The sequence below is a fragment of the Ambystoma mexicanum genome, chromosome 8 (assembly GCF_040938575.1).
Source record: "Ambystoma mexicanum isolate Mex_15411 chromosome 8, UKY_AmexF1_1, whole genome shotgun sequence".
Lineage (NCBI taxonomy): Eukaryota > Metazoa > Chordata > Amphibia > Caudata > Ambystomatidae > Ambystoma > Ambystoma mexicanum.
This window is the reverse complement of record NC_090929.1, coordinates 682,489,436-682,507,736: the sequence shown is the minus strand read 5'-3', so window position 1 is coordinate 682,507,736 and position 18,301 is coordinate 682,489,436.

The following is an 18,301-nucleotide window of genomic DNA, read 5'->3' as shown; positions in this document are numbered from 1 at the left end:
TTAAAACATGCATACATATATAACTATTAGCAATCAATGTACGAAATTACAGTTTATGGTGCCTTGCATTCAATGTATAGAATTAAAAAGAAAAAAAAGTCTAATCAATGTATTTTCTGGAGTCATTGAAACCTGAGAATACCCATCTTGCATCCAGACACCTTCGAACAGCACACCATAAAAGAGCTGGCACCCCTAATTTTTCACGCCCTCTGCTCTTTTCAACCTCTTCTGTGCCCTGGCACCCTCCCAGCCTGCTTTACGGTGGCCACCATCATACCTATCGTAAAGAAGCCTTCAATTGGCCACAACAACCCTGCAAACTATCGCTGTGACTCCCTCCTTCCACACTACTCCAAAATCGTTGACCCCATTCTGTTCATCGATATTAAAAGTGCCAAGCTATTATGCAAGTCTATGCAAAAAGGACGAGCATACTCGTCCTTGGCACGTAAGGGGTTAATACCAACCTGGAAATGCATGGGCTCATTGACCCCTCTTGTCTGGGTTCCACAATGTTCACTCCAGAGAAAAAGCATTCCAACATATCTGCATCTTGCTTACAACAGCGTATCACTCTTATACCCTCTATAATCATCCTACTGTACCTATCCAGCCCATTCAACACTGTTAACCAATCCACTCTCCCCATGACTCGCACCTCTGCTTCCAGGGCACTGCCCTGGCCTGGATTGCCTTTCTGCCATATGGCCATATGGCCACGCCTTCCCAGTCTCCTGTACATTCTCTGCCACTCCTTTTCAAGAAGGGGTACCTCAAGGGTCTGTCCTTGGTCCCCTAGTATTTGGTTCCATGTGTTAATATCCCCGCAAAAATATTGCGATACAAAAATATTGCAACCCCTGCATTATTTTCAAATGTGCGGGGGACACCCCCGCTCCAACAAATTATCCCCCCCAAAAATAAGTTAAACGACCATATGAACAGCGATATTTTTCGTGTGGATGATATGTAGGGATACCTGGTATTTTCAATCTACACCTCCTTTTTTGTGTTCTCGAACCACCTCTTTACTGATGACACACATCACATCACACGCACACTTTCAATCCTTCCCTCCAGAGATATCTTTCTTCATATCCGGCTACCTCTATGCCATCATCCATGGGCTATAGCTGCACTATATGGAGTCAAAATCCTCCTCAACTGAACTAATCTACTTGCTGGCTTCATATACCTCGTCCATCCTCCCTTTTCCTCTGTCCTTTCCCTACGTACCTTTGTCCCATTGCCCAGTCCTCGCAACTGGGTATCTCTCTTTGTAAGTGATCTGAATATGCAACGGTTCGTTACCTCCACTGCCGTGGCTGCTCGGCTGCCCCATCTCGCTCTTCTCTCCAGTAGGAATCTCATCTTCTCCTCTTTCTTCAGCAGGCTGAAATACTGCTGCATCCTTGTGGGACTCCCTTGGCACTCTTCTACCCCACTTGACGAGTTCCTGATCTTTACCAGTTGCACCATCTTCAACCTCTCTTGATCGTCATCAGTCTCCATCCTCTGCAGCCACGTGCGGTAGCCGTCAACAGGCCATTTCTTCCTCTGTAAATTATGTACTCTTGCCTTCTACCAATCCATATCTTTCCCTCACTCATACTCCCTATTCTGCTACTCACCCCCTTGTATCCTGGATTCACAAACCCCATAAAAATTCTCTGCAACCTTTCTTCCCTGCTTTACACCCCCCTTTTGCTCCTTTACTCTCCTTGCTCATCGCCATTACCCACCGCCCTCAAGTCTACCCCAAAGAATCAGGATGCAAGACCACTGTGAAGTTATACCCTAGAAGCATTCACCCTTGTTCATTATCCTCTACTCTACCACGCCACCTGTACATTCATGTGCATTCTGTAAATGTCAGTTCTGTAAATGCCCATTGGTTCTCATATCTCGTCCTTATGACCAATACCTAACTACTCTTCTCCTGAATGCCTCACCCTTCAGCGAATGACCATGAATCCTGTTGTAAGAAACCCAGTTAGGGGATTGTTCTGCCAGCGTGTAGGTCCTTAACAACAGAGGTTCTTTTTGAAGCTCTTTCTTCACTTAATGGAAAATGAATCTTCATGAAGAGCAACTTGCGCTAAAAGGGTGATCCTCTTTCCCACCACGCTTGCGCTAAAAGGGTGATCCTCTTTCCCACCACTCTTTGCTTGCAACAAACTGTTGCCGTCTGCCATTTTGTCCTACTAAGGCCGCCTTCAATTTACTCTGACTCAGAGGATGCCTGGCTGTTGTTCTGCCTACACGTCGCTGTACTGGCCAAGGATTCATGAGTCTGACCCACAACTGAAGGGTGATTTACGCCCGCCACAAAGGCTCTCTACAAACCCACAAGGCAGGGTAAATCCTTGATTGATGAGAGCCGCCCCTCTCGAAGGTTGGAATTGCTAGTTCTGAAGATCATGCACTGGTTATGAGACTATGAAATAAATAATACAAGATGCTCACATCAGCCCAGGACCGACAGAGCACGCAAAACAGAGCACAATCAAATCCCCATCATCGCACCTGAACAGTGATCGGGAGCGGTGTTCCACTACTTTTATTTTTTCTGTTTACCTTTCCCCTACTTTTTACAACCATATTCACCATTGTATAGAGTGGATTTGGCCATTCATGTCCCTGTGCAAGTGTAACGTTGTAATAGGAGCCTTAGTTACTGGTCACTTAGACTATTGCAATGCTCAGGCTGCAGCACCTTGTCACATGGTGCACTATGCTTCCGCCAACCCTGTACACCGGCAGGGCCACAGGTCCACTACTTTTTTCGGTACACTTCTACCCCTGCACCTGAATAACTCTCAGAGGCTAGATGGAAATTGTTGGCGCTCTAATCTTTGTACTGCTGAACCTTTCTTGTAACTTGCTCCTTTCCCTAGCACCCACGATGCTTACAGATGTTTTCCTCAGACATGCTATGAGTTGGGCGATAAGCAATAACTTGGACAATGCCCTTCTAGATAAATCTGGAAGAAGCACTTCAATTATTCTGCTGCTCTCATAACTCTTCGCTGTGCAAGGTATTTCAATTGGCTTGCTATGGACGCAAATCTGCTGTAAAATCGTCCATATTTTATGTTCCAAATTCTAATACGAGATAGCAAAATTACAAGCAAATGCCATGATGTCGACTGAGCCACTTCGCACAGTGCTATCATGGCTCCCAGCCGCTCTGGCAGCTGTAATTCAGGTTCTCATACATGCAGATGCTCGTGCATTTTGGACTCATTACAGCGCACTGGATACATATTTTGGAGATACACAGCAAGAATCATAGCATCACTTTCATCCGAAATGTGGCTAAAAGGAGTTCCACTTCATAGCAATTATGTGTGTGTGAGTGTGTACTTTGTTATCCCTGTCAGGGTTGGGGAAAGGACAACTTTTTGAAGCCCCACCCTTCACTGCCTGGAGATTTGGGGACACCAGGTAATTGACTAGACCATAAGTCGACATGACCCGGACGTAGTCATGGAAGGTGTCAATCACCTTTGCTAAACGTGTGAGGTGCTATGCACAACACCGTTATCTTTAACGTTTAAAAGGAGGTCGGGCGTTTTCGATGGGGCGCAGCTGGGAATCCGAGGTTGCTACATTGATCAAGCGACCCTGGCTGGAGCGCCTTCTCAAAAGTCTATATTTATGTGATCAGCCAACACAAAGGGTGTCTAGGCCTAGTAAATCAACCTGTTTTTTTAAAGAAAGTTCCCTGAGTGGATTTTGTTTTTTTTTATGGCGAATGTTCCTCTTCACATCTTTCCAAGGGGAATTTTGGGATCACTTTCAGGTTATTTGTCAGGAAACCCCAGAGGTCAAGTCCAAAGTGTTTGATTACCCATGGTGCTTAGGAGACCACCGGCTGGTATCGGCTTCCTCGTCATGTGAGGGAGTTGGCATTGGCTATTTATTACCCAAGCAGGCCTGTTTGATTCAATTCCTGCCTACCAGTGATGCAGGTGAAGAGAGCTCATATGAAGCGTCATCTGCCAGTGATGCTTGCAGTGGTGTTGGCCTGGGGAGCATTTGCTCCTAGGTCAACATCAAAAGGAATCCTCAATGTAACTATGGTTTTCGGTATTCGGATTCAGATGCCAATTCATTCATGCATCGCTTATTCCCATAAAATCAATAACATCCACTTAACAATCAGACATTGGCAAGTGTTGTCCTATCAAGTCACTCTCTCACAGAACAGAGTATCACATGAAGTACATCTATTCATGAACGTTTAATATATTACTAATAATAATTTGTTTTTTACACAGCTCTTTCTTCTAAAGCACTTTACATAGGACATACTTGCATACATTAGTTCTGTTAATTTGTGCATTATGACATATTGTATTCAATAGCGAGGTACCCTTTGTCACTGTGCAAAAACAAAAAAAATAATTGCATATTAAAACTATGGATGTATAAGTAGTTTGTATTTTCCTATGAAGAGTATGTGTTATGTACATCAAGGGTAAAGCCAACAGGATGAGTATTCTTAGTTGACAATACTGGTCTGCATAGTGAAGCCAATTTGGACATGTTTTATTACTGTTTCATACCATTTTGTTACTGGAATCAAGGGTAAAGTCAATATGATGAGTGTTCTTATATGTCCTTACTGGCCTATATTGGTGCAGACAGCCTACACATATTTTCCTACTGTGGCATGACATTGTATGCTGGCATTGAGGCTACAGCCAATGGACATGTTTTCTTACGATACATGGTGTTTTTTACTGGCATCAAGGGTAAAGCCAACATGATGAGTGATCTTACATGGTCATACTGGCCTACATTGGTGGTGCCAGTCTGCACCTATTGTGTTACTGTGATGTGACATGCTTTATAGGGAAACAAGGGTAAAGCCAACATGATGAGTGCTCTTAGATGTTCATTCTGGCATACATTGGCACAGCCAGTCTAGACATGTTTTCCTACTGTGGCATAGATAGCATTTTTAAATGCCAAAGCGAAATGGAGTATGTTCTCATGTGAGGATACTGATATATATTGTGAGAGCCAGCCTACACTTCTTTTCTTATAGTATAATTAATGGCATTATTGGAACAGCAAATATGAGCATGTTCTTGCAACCAGCATGGACATTAAAGGGCACAGCGAGCAAGATCATATGTTTTTATATTCGCAGTTATTGTGGGCAAAGGCGTCATGCCAATGTGTTGGAAAATGCTCCCATGCACTGCTGGTAACTTGCCAACTATTTGATTTTTTCATGCTTTACCCTACACAATTGATTATAAACTGTATGGCTCTTAACCTTCTTTTCCAAGGAAAGTGTGCTGGAAAATGCACTATTTTAACCAATTATTTTAAAAATGCTCTTGTGGGGTGAACCCCTGTCGCCAACCCCAGTTGGTTCAGGCCCCCCTCACTGTGCTCCGTCGGTCCTGCTATTCGAGGGAAAAATGTACTCCCTTCCCATTAAAATGTTACCCAGATGCCCACTGCCAGCCATCCAGACTAATCCCTGGCCACCCCAGCATTTTTGCACACCCTGCACCATCTCCTTCTTATCTAGGTCCTTCACTTACCCTGTGGTCTTTTCCTTCACACCTGCTTTGCCTCCCCTCATGATGGAAATGAGGAGCTCCATTCAGAGCCCCTTTTCTATTTCCATGTGGACATGAATGCTGCAACCCCAATGCTTGCCGGGGGTTATTCTTGTTTCTCCAACACAGTATCACCAGTTTAGCTCTGGGGTTCTAAGAGCAATAAGGCCCATGGTGAAGGGCTGCATTGATTATGGGCTATTAATGCTTAGGTGCAACCGGGCATCTGTGGGGTATGTTGTCTGATGATGCTTCAAGCAGCATTGGACCTATGAAATGTTAATGTTCATGTTAAAGGTATTTATGGCACTCACCGTCACCAACGGAATTGGTCCCCAGGTGCTCAATGTAGAACTGCCAGGCTGGAAGATACCTGCATCTAATATTAAATATCTTTGAAGGATTGATGTCTCAGCAGATGCCAGGGTAGTTCTCTTGTAAAGGATAACAGTGTGTGGTCCCAGGATGTCTCACTAAAGTGGCTGTGGTAGTTGGGGGTTCGGCCTGTGCAAGGAGTATGCACTATCAGAGATAAAATTGACTATGGACTTCTCCACAAACCTTCCAGTCCATCTCTAGAGATGGACTTGATGAGTTAAATCATTAGGGAAGTCCACCTGGCCGTAAACCTGACGGGTTAATTCCCGGGGTGACAGTACTCACCCAGTAATCTGCTGATAGAGACTGGGAGACGGGAACACGTTGCTTGTGACCAGGGGTGTTGCTAGGCCTTGAAAAGATCCGGGGCTATACTAATGTTGGCACTGTCAGGTCTCGGGGCTATGTAGCCTTTTCGTGGTAGCCCCTGAGAATCTATCTGGGGCTACAACCAAAAGACCTGGCGCTATATACCCCTAAGCCCCTCCCCCCCTAGCAACACCTCTGCCTGCGATATTAATGCAGCCTGAGACAGTGGCTGCATCAATGCCAAAGATCCACTATATCTATAGGGTTTTCCATCAAAGTCTCTCATTCACGCAGGAACCGAAAGAAACATGACTCTATAGATGCACAGAATACACCACAACATTCTCATTCAGGGCACTGAGCAGAAAATAACAACAACAACCATGTGCCCAGAAGCTGACATGTAAGTTGCAGCACTACAGATCTCGGAATATGAGTTCTCCCAGGCAGAACGGCCTCTCCACTGATCAGCTCCTTGATTTGATGCAGAAGAGATAAAGGGTCAAGTAGGGGTCACAGAGTGCTAACAAAACGCCATTCTGTTTCGGTTACCATGCCTCCCCATCACCCTGCTAGTCACATTCAAAATGAAATGGCTACACTGGCTAGCATTGCACCGAACCTTTTGTGGTATGAGAACTGTATTTGGGTACCAGCATAATCATGTCATTTCTAAAGGAATTGATAGCCAGGGCTTGTCGAATGCATGATGTTTTAGTAAGATGCCAAATATTAAGAGGGAACACTACCAAGTAGATGTAGAGTTCATTGCCGAATTTCAGTTACTTCCGAAGGAAAGTACAGGTGGAGATAAAAGTCTGAATGTGCGATTTTATATCGTGCATCATGGCAGGTTGCTCCTATTTGGAAGCACTGTAACCATCAATGTTACAAGAAGCCGGGGTAGAGGTCGCTCATTCCTGCTTCTGTCTACTCTATCCTGGAACGACCTCCCAGTAGAAATGCTCTTAGAGAAGAACCCTCAAACATTTCGGAAGAGGCTAAAGATGTGCTTATTTGAATAAATAAACTTCCTTAATCCTCATGAATATTTCTGCACCCTTCATATTCGCTAGCCTCTCCCCTGTACATGGTTTGCTAGCATTGTCTCTCTGTTGTCTTTCATTATATGTGTGCCCTGATGACTGCGGGCTATGCGCGTTATAAGCGCAACATAACATAACATTACAAGCCCTCAACCTAAAGGCACCCAACACATCGACTTTGGTAGTTTGAAGAGTTGAGGTGACCCTGGCAAGTGATTCAAACTTTCAAAGTAAAGGCTTGCCACATGTCTGAGGCGAGCACGTAACCTGTAATCTATCCACTCAGACAGAAAGGGTGTGGAATGGGGGATATATCCAGTAAGGCACAGGAACTAAAGAAAGGTCCATACCAATTGAAGGCCATAGTTTATTTGGATACTGTGACATTCTTTATATGGGGGGTATTGGTTGTGTAACAGCCTCTGGAAACTGGGAAATAGTCTTGTTGAAGCTATCTGTCAGTGCCGAAACAACTGTTACAATACAGCAGAATGTTGGACTAATTTCTATATGTTCATATAGGCTCACCGGGGACTTTATGAATGAAGTCCAAAGGGTCTGATTATTTAAACCCGTGTTTGGGTGAGTTGGAAATCCATTGAGTCACACCATCTGTCCAGCACCATACTCGTATCCTTCTGTAATGTACAATGTTCACTAGAACATGTTTTCTTCGTTTTTCACAATCTGAAACTGTGGCACGCAGACTCTAACTACAGCAAAAGCATGCATTCCATGCCTCTTCTCTGTTCTTCTCACTGTTTCCAGCTCTCTAGCCAATCAGAAGGTTTGGAATTGAGGGTATAACTGCCTGTACATTTGCATTCCAAATTACCTGTATGCTGTGTCCTTACCTTGGCACACATCAGGGGAAATGGACAGGAAGCCCCAGGTGAGGATGTGATCCCTCTGCTCAAGCTCTAATAGCATTAGCGCCCTTACCATGTATTTGTCTGTTGTCCTAGGTGACCTCCAATCTCCTTCGAGGTGCTTGCCTTCATCAAGGCCAATTACTTGGGCAGTAGTCCCCTGACACACAATAGAACCCCTTGGTGCTTCAATGGAATCATCAAGGTCATTCATAAAATCAATGAGTCAAAGATCCTCTAGAACCTCACTGATCGAAGCACTGTAAGAGTACATGTCTTACAAATAAGATCCCTTGAAGTTGCAACACCAGACTGAAGAAGCCCACACTCGGCCTGAAGGCCTTGCTAACTGTAGAGCCATCCCAGTCTCTAATTCAATAGGAAACTATTAGAATCGTTGTCACGTCCCAACTGTCTGCTAAAATGGAATAACTTGGTCTTCTCCGTGACTACCAGTCCAGCTTCTGTCCCAAATGCAGTATAGAGACTGCCACCATTCAAGTGATGGACAATGGAGTACAATTAATCAACAAGGCTGACTCGGGCCTCCTAGTCCCCTTGGACGTCTCAGCTGCATTAAACACCATCGACCATCAGACACTCCTCACTGACAGTATAAGCTTCTCCTGTATGGTCCTAAAATGGTTCACCTGCTACCTATCTGTCAGAAACCAAGCCATACAGATGGGTTGTTCAGATCCAAATGGCCCCCAGTCACATGTGAGGTCAACAAAAGTTCCATCGTCTCCCCAATCATTTTTAACGTCTTTATGGTACCTCTGAGAATGTTCATAAAATGCCTGTAGCCAATCATCAATATGTTAAAGACACCTAACCGTACCTCAAGGTCAAAGGCCCCAAGACCTCACCCAACTACTCGAGTGCCGTTCACAGTTCAAACCTGGATGTCGAATGCTTACCTTATGCATAACCCCGCCAAGAAGAATTAATCCTCGTCAGTCCCCCTGCCAAACAACACCATGTCCAAAAATGGCTTGAAGATATGGAACTGGAAGGATACACTTTGCTGTTGTCAGTCTCAGCCAAATACCTAGTCTTCATTGTCGACAGCAGCCTCTCCTTCCAAAAGCACATAGCCAAGAAAGCCCAAACAGCCTGGCTACATATCACTGCATGCCATAAAATCAAACCCTTCATCCCCTTATATGACTTCAACACTGTGGTTCAGGCACCCATGATCTCCCACGTTGAAAAGAGAAATAGCCTGTCAACTGGGCTCCCAGCCACGCATTTGGCGCCCTTTCAGGCTGTCCACCATGCTGCAGCATGCATCATTAGAGACACCAGCAGATATGACTACATCTCGTCCTTCTTGCATGAGTTTATATTCATACTCTCCCTACCAGGATCTTACCTAAAACTGATTGCATCATCTACAAAGCAGTCTTGAACAGCACAACAGCATTCATGGTGTCTAAACTCCACACCTCTTGAGACTCTTGCGCCTCGCATAGCAAATCCATCAAAAGGTTGGAGGCAAAGCTAGCCTGCCAAGAAAAGACGTACAATGAGTCGTTCTCCTGCCATGCTCCGACCATCTGGAACTCTATGCAGTGGTAGAAGTGTACTGAAAAAAGTAGTGGAACTGTGTTCTTGGCAGGTGAGAGTTTAGGTGAAAGCATAGTGCAATATGTGACAAGTGTTGCAGTCGGGGCATTGCAATAGTCTAAGTGACTAGTAACTAAGGCTCCTATTACAACTTAACATTTGCACAGGGATGTGAACGGACACATCCTCTATATAGATTGGTGAATATGGTCATAAAAATAGAGGAATGGCAAACAGAAAAAAATAAAAGTTGTGGAACACTGCTTCCGACCGTTCCTGCTCACTTCGATCACTGACTCTATGCCGCTGCAGGATCGGAATGCCCCCACCATCCACCAGTTCCGCAAAACGTTCCAAACTTAGCCCTTCCAACAAACCCTGCCACGTGACTAAATCCACGTTTTTCCACCCTTCCACCATCAATACTACTCCACTGACCAAAAACACAAAGCCCAATGCTGGATTATAAAGTGCTCTGCTGCTCTCGTGCTACATGTGCGCTACAAATGATACAATAAAAATGAAATAAACTCTATAGCGTCATTAGTAGAGTCAATTTCTGTCAAGGTAACCATGGCACCGATAATTGTGTCTATAGAAAAGGTGATTTCCTGGCTGTTCTTGGGAGCAGTCGTGGCAAAACCTCTGCGGTGGCAGGGCTGTGTGGCAGATGAGTGCTACTGTGATTTTGGGCAGTATGGTGTGACTATGAAATGTGGCAGAGATTTTGCGGCAGTGTCACTGTATCGATCGCGACCGGAATTTATAGCCGGGGATCGGCATAATGCATCTGGACCGCCGTTCAGATTTGCTGCCAGGTGCCGGGTGGGATGTCAGCGGAATGGGGTAGAGATTTGTTGCCATGGTTGCATATTATGCCTATTGAGCATGATACAGATTTATGGCGGCGTATCTGCATTTAGCGTGGTAGCTGCTGCTGAGCAGTGGTAGCCGGTGTGTCTGCGCGCATGCCCTCGGGATTATTTAGAGGTCAGCGGCAGTATTCTTGCATTGTGAGTGAAGATATTTTTCAGGAAACATTGCAATGCGCAGCACCTAGGTTTTTTTGGTGTTCCAATGTTATATGCATGGGTATATGGACGACTTGCGACCCGAGAGGATAGCTCAGCGGCAACGTGTTCCCCTTGGGAGCAAAACTTCACGAAGCAACACAGGTTCGATCCCCGGGTCCGTGCTTAGAAGCCTCTGGGTATTTAATCGCGTTATAAATATATGCAAAAGAAGACAAAAAAATAATTACACAACTAAAAAAAAAAAAACGATTCCTGTAACAGCGCCTTGATGATGCACGTGGGCAGTGTGAGCGCTTTAAAAAATGCAAACATTAATATTCAAGCATTTATTCAAACTGCGTTTTACAGCTATTTTTCGCTTGCACCAACAACGTTTATTTTTACTTTTTCGTGTTGCTTAGAATTTTTGTACTCTCATAGACCTTCCCTTGAAATCAACCACACCTCGCGAGTCACTAACACACACCTATTGCATGGAGCAGTTCTCGTTAAATACAACTTGCACAGCTCCAAGGATGACTGCTCTGTCATTCTCTAAGTATAATGGCAAAGTTTGGTAATTTATTCAAGGATAGGGGCCGCTCAAGCTACATCTGGGAGCAACATTATTTTGCTCTACCTACATTGCAATTGCGATATTAATACTGCAGTGTTCTGGTAGAGCTGTATATTTGTAACTATTTCAAGTATTTTGGAAGCAGCACCTTTGGTAAGAAGGGGTGCTACTCCTAGGTACTTAAGCCTTGATTTCGAATAAGGCCGAAAGATGTACGGGTCGCCACCAAGTACTCTGGGTGTGTCTGGCAGATTTAGAGGTGGGGCATTAGCCAGCAGTAGCGGCAGCAGCTCCACCTCCAGCCCACCTGCCCTGTGCCTTGTCTCCGCCCTTGTGCTCTAAACCTAGTTCTTCACCTTAAGCCGCCTCTTGATTTACAGGTTGGTAGAGGTAGCTGGTGCATTCTGGTATCAATGGGACCATCCCTGCAGATTAGAAATGGCCACGCCAGTTCTGAGCTGGCAAGACTCGGCCACATGGCCAGTAAGGAACTCAACATGGTGGAGGTGCTGCCACTGGCAAATTGCTCCCTCTGGGCCACCACTGGATAAATGAGGTGGCTCTCGCACAGGGTTTGGTTGCGGGGAGGCGGAGCATGTGCTTTGTGCATGTGCTTATTCTGCCAGTCCCTCTAAAGAGATGTCTCAATTTAGAAACATGCGGTACTGTAGGATCAGTAAACATGTTTCAGAGATCTGAGCAGTATCTGTGATTTCAGTTGGAGAAGGCACTGTGTAATTTATCTATATATGATAGAGTTCTGGCCTCATTTAAAATGGGATGGAGTTGGGGGAAATTGCGGAAGCAATGCGTTATGCTTTTGCACCTCCACTTCCTACGCATTTGTCTGATGCAGGAAGGATGGGAGGGCTATCCTCTAACTCCTAAAAACAACATAGTGAATTATGTACTTAGCTTCAGGTCCAAGATGGCCAGGTACAGAGTAGCCAGAATCTCAAGATCAGCCAGGAACCACTGGCATGATCAGAGGGCTACAGTGACCGAATATACTCTGGGACAGATGATCTGGATTATGGAACTGTGAAGCCCAGGCCATTCATGATAAGGGGACTTGGCCTTATGTGGTTCTGGAAAAGATCAGTGAGGCTAACTACCTCATTGATGCAAAGGGCCCAGGGCAGACACTCAGGGCCTGAGTCACAGAAGCATTTTATGATGCCAAATCCCCATTGGAAAACGCTTTGTGAATAAGAGCCACATGGTCTTTAACGTCAACTCGCTGAAACCTCATTACAGCCAGGATGATTTAGTGTTGGCTTTTGTGACAGGAGTGAGGAGGAGACAGATACCCTTCCCAGACATTCTGCATGCAGATCCCACAGATTGGTCTTCGGGGGGCATTCAGATCTCTCCAGACCTCAGTGAACATCCATTGCAGGACTGTCTTCAACGGATGGGTGAGTACGCAAAAGAAAAGAAAATCCTAAAAAGTCTGTCATCCTAGTGCTCCGTCGCTCCCAACTAAATGGAAGCAGGGATAGATGGAATACTGTAAAAAATAGACGTTAGCCCCAAATTCTTTGGGTGACAGTCTGGAAAAGGGATCATCTTAAAGAGTTTGCAGATCATCTGCTTGATTTTCCTAAATCACCAGGGGTTGGGGACTTACCCTGGTTTACATTTGTAAAAAACAGGTTTCATGTCCAGAATCTATCAAAACTCTGGCTCAACCTCGTTACCTTGGAGCCCAGGCAAAATATGTGGTGCAGGGGGCTTACAACTCAGGGGTCCTAAATGAAATGGCGCACGTAAGCGAGTGTGGTTGTCTATCTAGAGACTATTTGTTGAACATCAAAAATCACAATGCCTTTGAGACCTACCTAGATAGTCACGAGCTGGGTGTGTGCAATCTCTTGCTTAAAATGCGAAGGGGAATATTACCACTTAATGAATTGAACCAGAAATGCGAAATCTACTGTTCAGCCAAATGTTGTTATTATACATTACAGGACAAAACCTTAACTCAATTTCTTTATTTTTGTCCTTTGTGCATATCGTTAGGATCATACTGGTTGAAATCCCTGTTGGGAGAAAAAGACGCCAGGAACCCCTACATTGACGTACATCTTAGACTACCTCCGATGGTGAGTCAGTCTCTTCTTGCCATACTCTCTATGATAATGCTCTTCTCTCTTCCAAACGTCTCTTCTATTCTGATCTTTTGCACTCTTAATCATTCCATTCTCGACACCTCTTTCAATCACTTTCTCGTCTCTTGTCTCCTCCTTCTCCTGACTATTCGCTTCTGTCAACGCTTACTGCTTCTGACTCTGCTAACTTTTTCACTTCTAGAGTGGATGCCCTTCATTCGACCATTTCTCTTACTTCTCTGTCTTCCTCTCACTCTGTTTCCTTGCCTTCCTCAAATCTATGTGATCACTGCACCACCCGCAACTGCGCAGACACAAATGTTGATGGCAATTACAGCGCAGCACAGTGATCAGGTAGATCACTTTTGCACACATGCCCCACAATACTCAAATCCCCACCCACCACCCCACCTACCTGTACTGTGGCACACTTCTGTGTGCCCCGCGACTGTCCTGTACCCCTGCGAATTAAGTTCCTCTCACTTACGTGGGGTGGTTCCAATACCGCTGGGTCCTTTTTTTCTTTCTTTCCTATCCCCAGCTTGCTGTAATGGTAAGCAGGGGACACCACTGCAATGCCAGACTCCTGTTACTGCAACCAAAGAAAACAGGGTACACCACCGCAAACCTCGCTACACTTGGGTGCAGTAAAAGCACAGTCAACATTTTAGAGTCCCAATGATGGCCCGCTTCCCCTTGCTCTACCAGGGCTCTTTCCTCTTCCAAACCTATTTCTCATTCTAATACCTTATTGCTCATCTCACAGGCTTATCCTACTGCTCCCACCAAAGATCCAGTCCCTTCTACTCTTATTCCTAAAATCTTCCGCTCTCTTAACTCCTATCCTACCAGTCTTCTTAATATTTCCCTCACTACTTCTACTTTCCCTCTCTTTTTTAAACATGCTATTATCCTTCCAATCGTGAAAAAACCCTCTCTGGATCCAGCTATTCTTTCTACCTTTCGTCCCATCTCTCTTCTTCCCTACCTTTCCAAACAGTTGGAACACCTTGCTTACTCCCAGGTTTCTTCCTTTGTCACCCTCAATGCTATCTTACCTCATTTTCAGTCTGGTTTTCGTCCTCTTCACTCCACTGAAACTGCCCTTCTTTCTGTTGGTGACTCTTTGCTCTCTTATGCTATGTCAAACACTCCTTTATGCTTATACTCTTGGATCTATCTGATGTTTTTGACACAGTGGACCATTCACTACTTCTTCAGTCTCTTTCCTCTTTTGGGTTCTTTGGCTCTGTACTTGCATGGTTTTATACTTATTTATCTAATTGCACCTACTCAATCTCTTGAGCTGGTACTTGTTCTAATCTTCTTCCTCTCTCGCCCCGTGTTCCACAAGAGTCTGCTCTTGGCCCATTTCTCTTCTCTCTTTATACTTCTCCATTGGCTAATATTATCTCTTCCCTTGGGTTGCCCCATCATTTTAATGCTGATGATACCCAACTGTTTCTATCTTTTTCTTCATTCACAACAATTATTAGCACAAATCGTTCAGCCTGTCTCTCTGCTATTAATGCTTGGATGTCTGATCAATTTCTTGGCCTCAATCCTTCAAAAACAGAAGTTCTCTTTTTCCCAGCTAGCACGATTCCTTTGTCTGCTCCTCCTGCCTTTATCCTGTTCTCCCCTCCCATACCCCTATCTCTCTTACTGCCCACAATCTTGGCCTTCATCTTGACACTTACCTTTCTTTTGCTTATCACATTTCCATCACATCTGGCTCCTGTTGATTCCATCTTTTCAACATTCGGAAAAGTTAGGCATCTCCTTATTTTTAGTGCTACTAAACTTTTAATCTCCTCTCCAATTTTCTCAAGACTATTCTATTGCTCTGTACTTCTCTTTGGTCTTCCTGTTTCACCCTCAGCTGCTTTAAAGTCTTCCATTTGTCTCTTGTACTCTTTCACAACTCTATTTCTACCACTCGGGCCTCTCTTTGATGGTTATCTTTTCATTCACAACTTAAATTCAATTGTCTTTGTATTGTATACAAGTCCCTCTATGGTCTTGCCTGTATCTAACTCTCATCTCTTGTCTCCTTCTATGTTCCCTCCTGTACTCACTTTATTCCAACTGTACCACATCCCCCATGCACATCTTCATGGTCCCATTTTTCTCTTTTCCTATTCTCCTCTATTGGAATGCTCTCCCTCTTGCTCTATGGTCTATTGACTCTTAGCCCACTTTTCATGCTGCCCTGAAAGCTTTCCTCAATCTTAATTGTTTTTAAGTCTTACTGCAGTTGTCTACTGTATTATTATGTTCATTCTATTTGTACTGTAAATTGGTCATATAGAGCCCCTTGGCATGAGGCACTATATAAATGACAAATAAATACGAAATACGAATGTATTGGATGCACTAATACTTTCTAAATCATTAATTGATTCAGGGGATGAAACCTCAGTGGCTCGATTTATAACAGTTGTCTGGAAGAAAAGATTATGTTCTAAGCATGTGGCAAAAGAACTTGTACAGTATGTTCTGCTATGATTGTCTGTGTGCCCTTCAGCCTCACGAGGCAGCAGAAGTGGGCAATGTAGGTTCTGCAATAAGAATGGAGTTTTGGAAACAGAACAACATCTAATGACAACAGGTGCGGCTTTAAAAGAAGTAAGGTCACTGTTTCTATCAAACTACATGGAGAACTACAAAACTCTAACAGCGGAAGAGTGGTGGGAGGTCTTCCTAGAAGGGCAAATACAAGGAATGGTCTGCACAGGAATCAATTTCATCGGGAAAATAATGAGAGAGGTAGACCACTCTGAAGCAGGCCTACCTGAATCAAGAACCCACACAGAGTGACTGAATGTATTTCTACAAATGGTTAATGGAAGCGGTGGAGGGTAAATCACTGTTGAACCTCGACTGGGCTGAGAGACATTGTAGGAGTGTCTCAGACATAAAGAGAGTGTTAGTGGCACATGGACTTAAATATGACGGTTGAACTCTTTCTCTACTTTTCTTATTTTTAAAGTTGGTAATGATGAACATTGGGGAGTTTGTTTTTATTTTATTTTTTGGGGGTTCGACAACGGTTGTTTTAAAAGTGTTCAAAAAGTTTGTCAAAAACGAAAGTATGCACTATAAAAATAAAAAATAAAAAAACAAATCTGATATGCAGACCCATACTTATCTTATCTTTAGTTACTCACAGTACAACCCAGGCATGGTTTTATTTGTTGTGCCTATTCATGATACTGCATCAGGACGTGTCTCTTTGTAATATTATGCACTTTGCACTTTATATCAGTGTGTAGCACGTCTTCCACTCCAGGATAGCACCTTTATAAGACCTCACCTTTGATCAAACTGTGAATATGGCTTTCCCAACTGCAGAATGGAATTTTACTACTATTTTCTTAATGTTCTATTAGTATTTTGATACTCTTTTTGTCAAAGTTTGATGTGTATTTATGAATTTATGCCGCAATTTTAAATTCCGTCTCACAGACATTTTATGGTCTTTGCATTGAATGTATATTTTATGGCTTGTTCAAAATAAACAATTGATTGCAACTCTGTTCTCTATGACTTCAGGAAAAACTGATTGGTGCATCCATGATAGTGACACTAGAGACAGTAAGCTGATGAAAAACAGAATTAACCAGATATCTAAGAAGGTTAAGTACACCATCAAGGAGGACGTCTGTAAGATGTTGGACCTAGGGGTGAATGAGCTTTCCCACAGCTGAAGGGCCAGTCCTCTGGTACTGATACCTAAATATTCCAGTAGTGGGACAGTATGCTTTTGTGTGGACTACAGAGGGTTCAATCCTGTCACCAAGACAGATGCACTCCTTGTATCTAGTGCAGATTAGTTCACTAACAGATAAGACACTACCAAGTTCATGAGTACCTTTGCACTCAAAGCTAGGCAATGGCAGGTCGCCTAAATGACAAAGCAAAGGAGAGGTCAGCATTATCCACTCCAGAAGGGTACTACCAGTTTACTCTTATGCCCTTCGGTTGCAGAAAATGCCTTTCAGAGGATGGTCCTAGCTGCGTTAGAGGTCATCAGCGTCGCCTAATTAGAAGATCTTATTGTCTTCGGCCATTGATGTTGATATTTTATTTGCATCACGCTCGTACGCAAGTGTTTCAGAGCGTGACTAAGCAAGGGAGGGGAACAATGGAGAACAGAAAAATTATCTTACTAGGCCCAGTGACATTGAGAACGTGCAAGTGCATGAGAGAGGGAAAGTGCATGGGAGGGGGGAGAAGTGGAGAGTGCTGAGCAAAGGAATAAGAATAAACAAATACATAATAAAAAAGCAGCAAACAGTGGTAGTGCAGCCAGCAAGTGGCAAGTACTAGGCTTAAGGCAACAGACAAGGTGTGTCTGATAAGTGCAGAAAAATGGGGTGGGGGACTGTAAGTTACAGATACAGACCAGGTGCAAGGGATTGCTAGGAGGCAATGCGGGTGGGTGGCAGGGTGAGCAGGTACCTGGGCCCGAAGTCAGAGGGTAACCAAGTGCACGATTCCAAGACAGAAAAGATCAGCAGGGCAGAGGAGGAGCAAGGGCAGAAGCAAAGAGGAAGGTCTTGAGGTACTTCGGACCCGGAGATGGTTCTCGTCAAGTTTCAGAGTGGCAGGGAGGCTGCTCCAGAGGGAGTCCCCAGCCGAAGACAGAGATCTATCCTCAGCTCGTTTCTTTGAAAAACAACTGACCTTGAGGGAGTTAGAGGTGGAGGAACGAAGAGCTTGGGTGGGGGAAGGTATTTACGGAGGGACAGCTGAAGGTATTTTGGACCCATGCCCCAGAAAGCCTTGTGGACAATGCAAAGGGTCTTGAATTTAATCCTTGCAGCCACTGGGAAACAGTG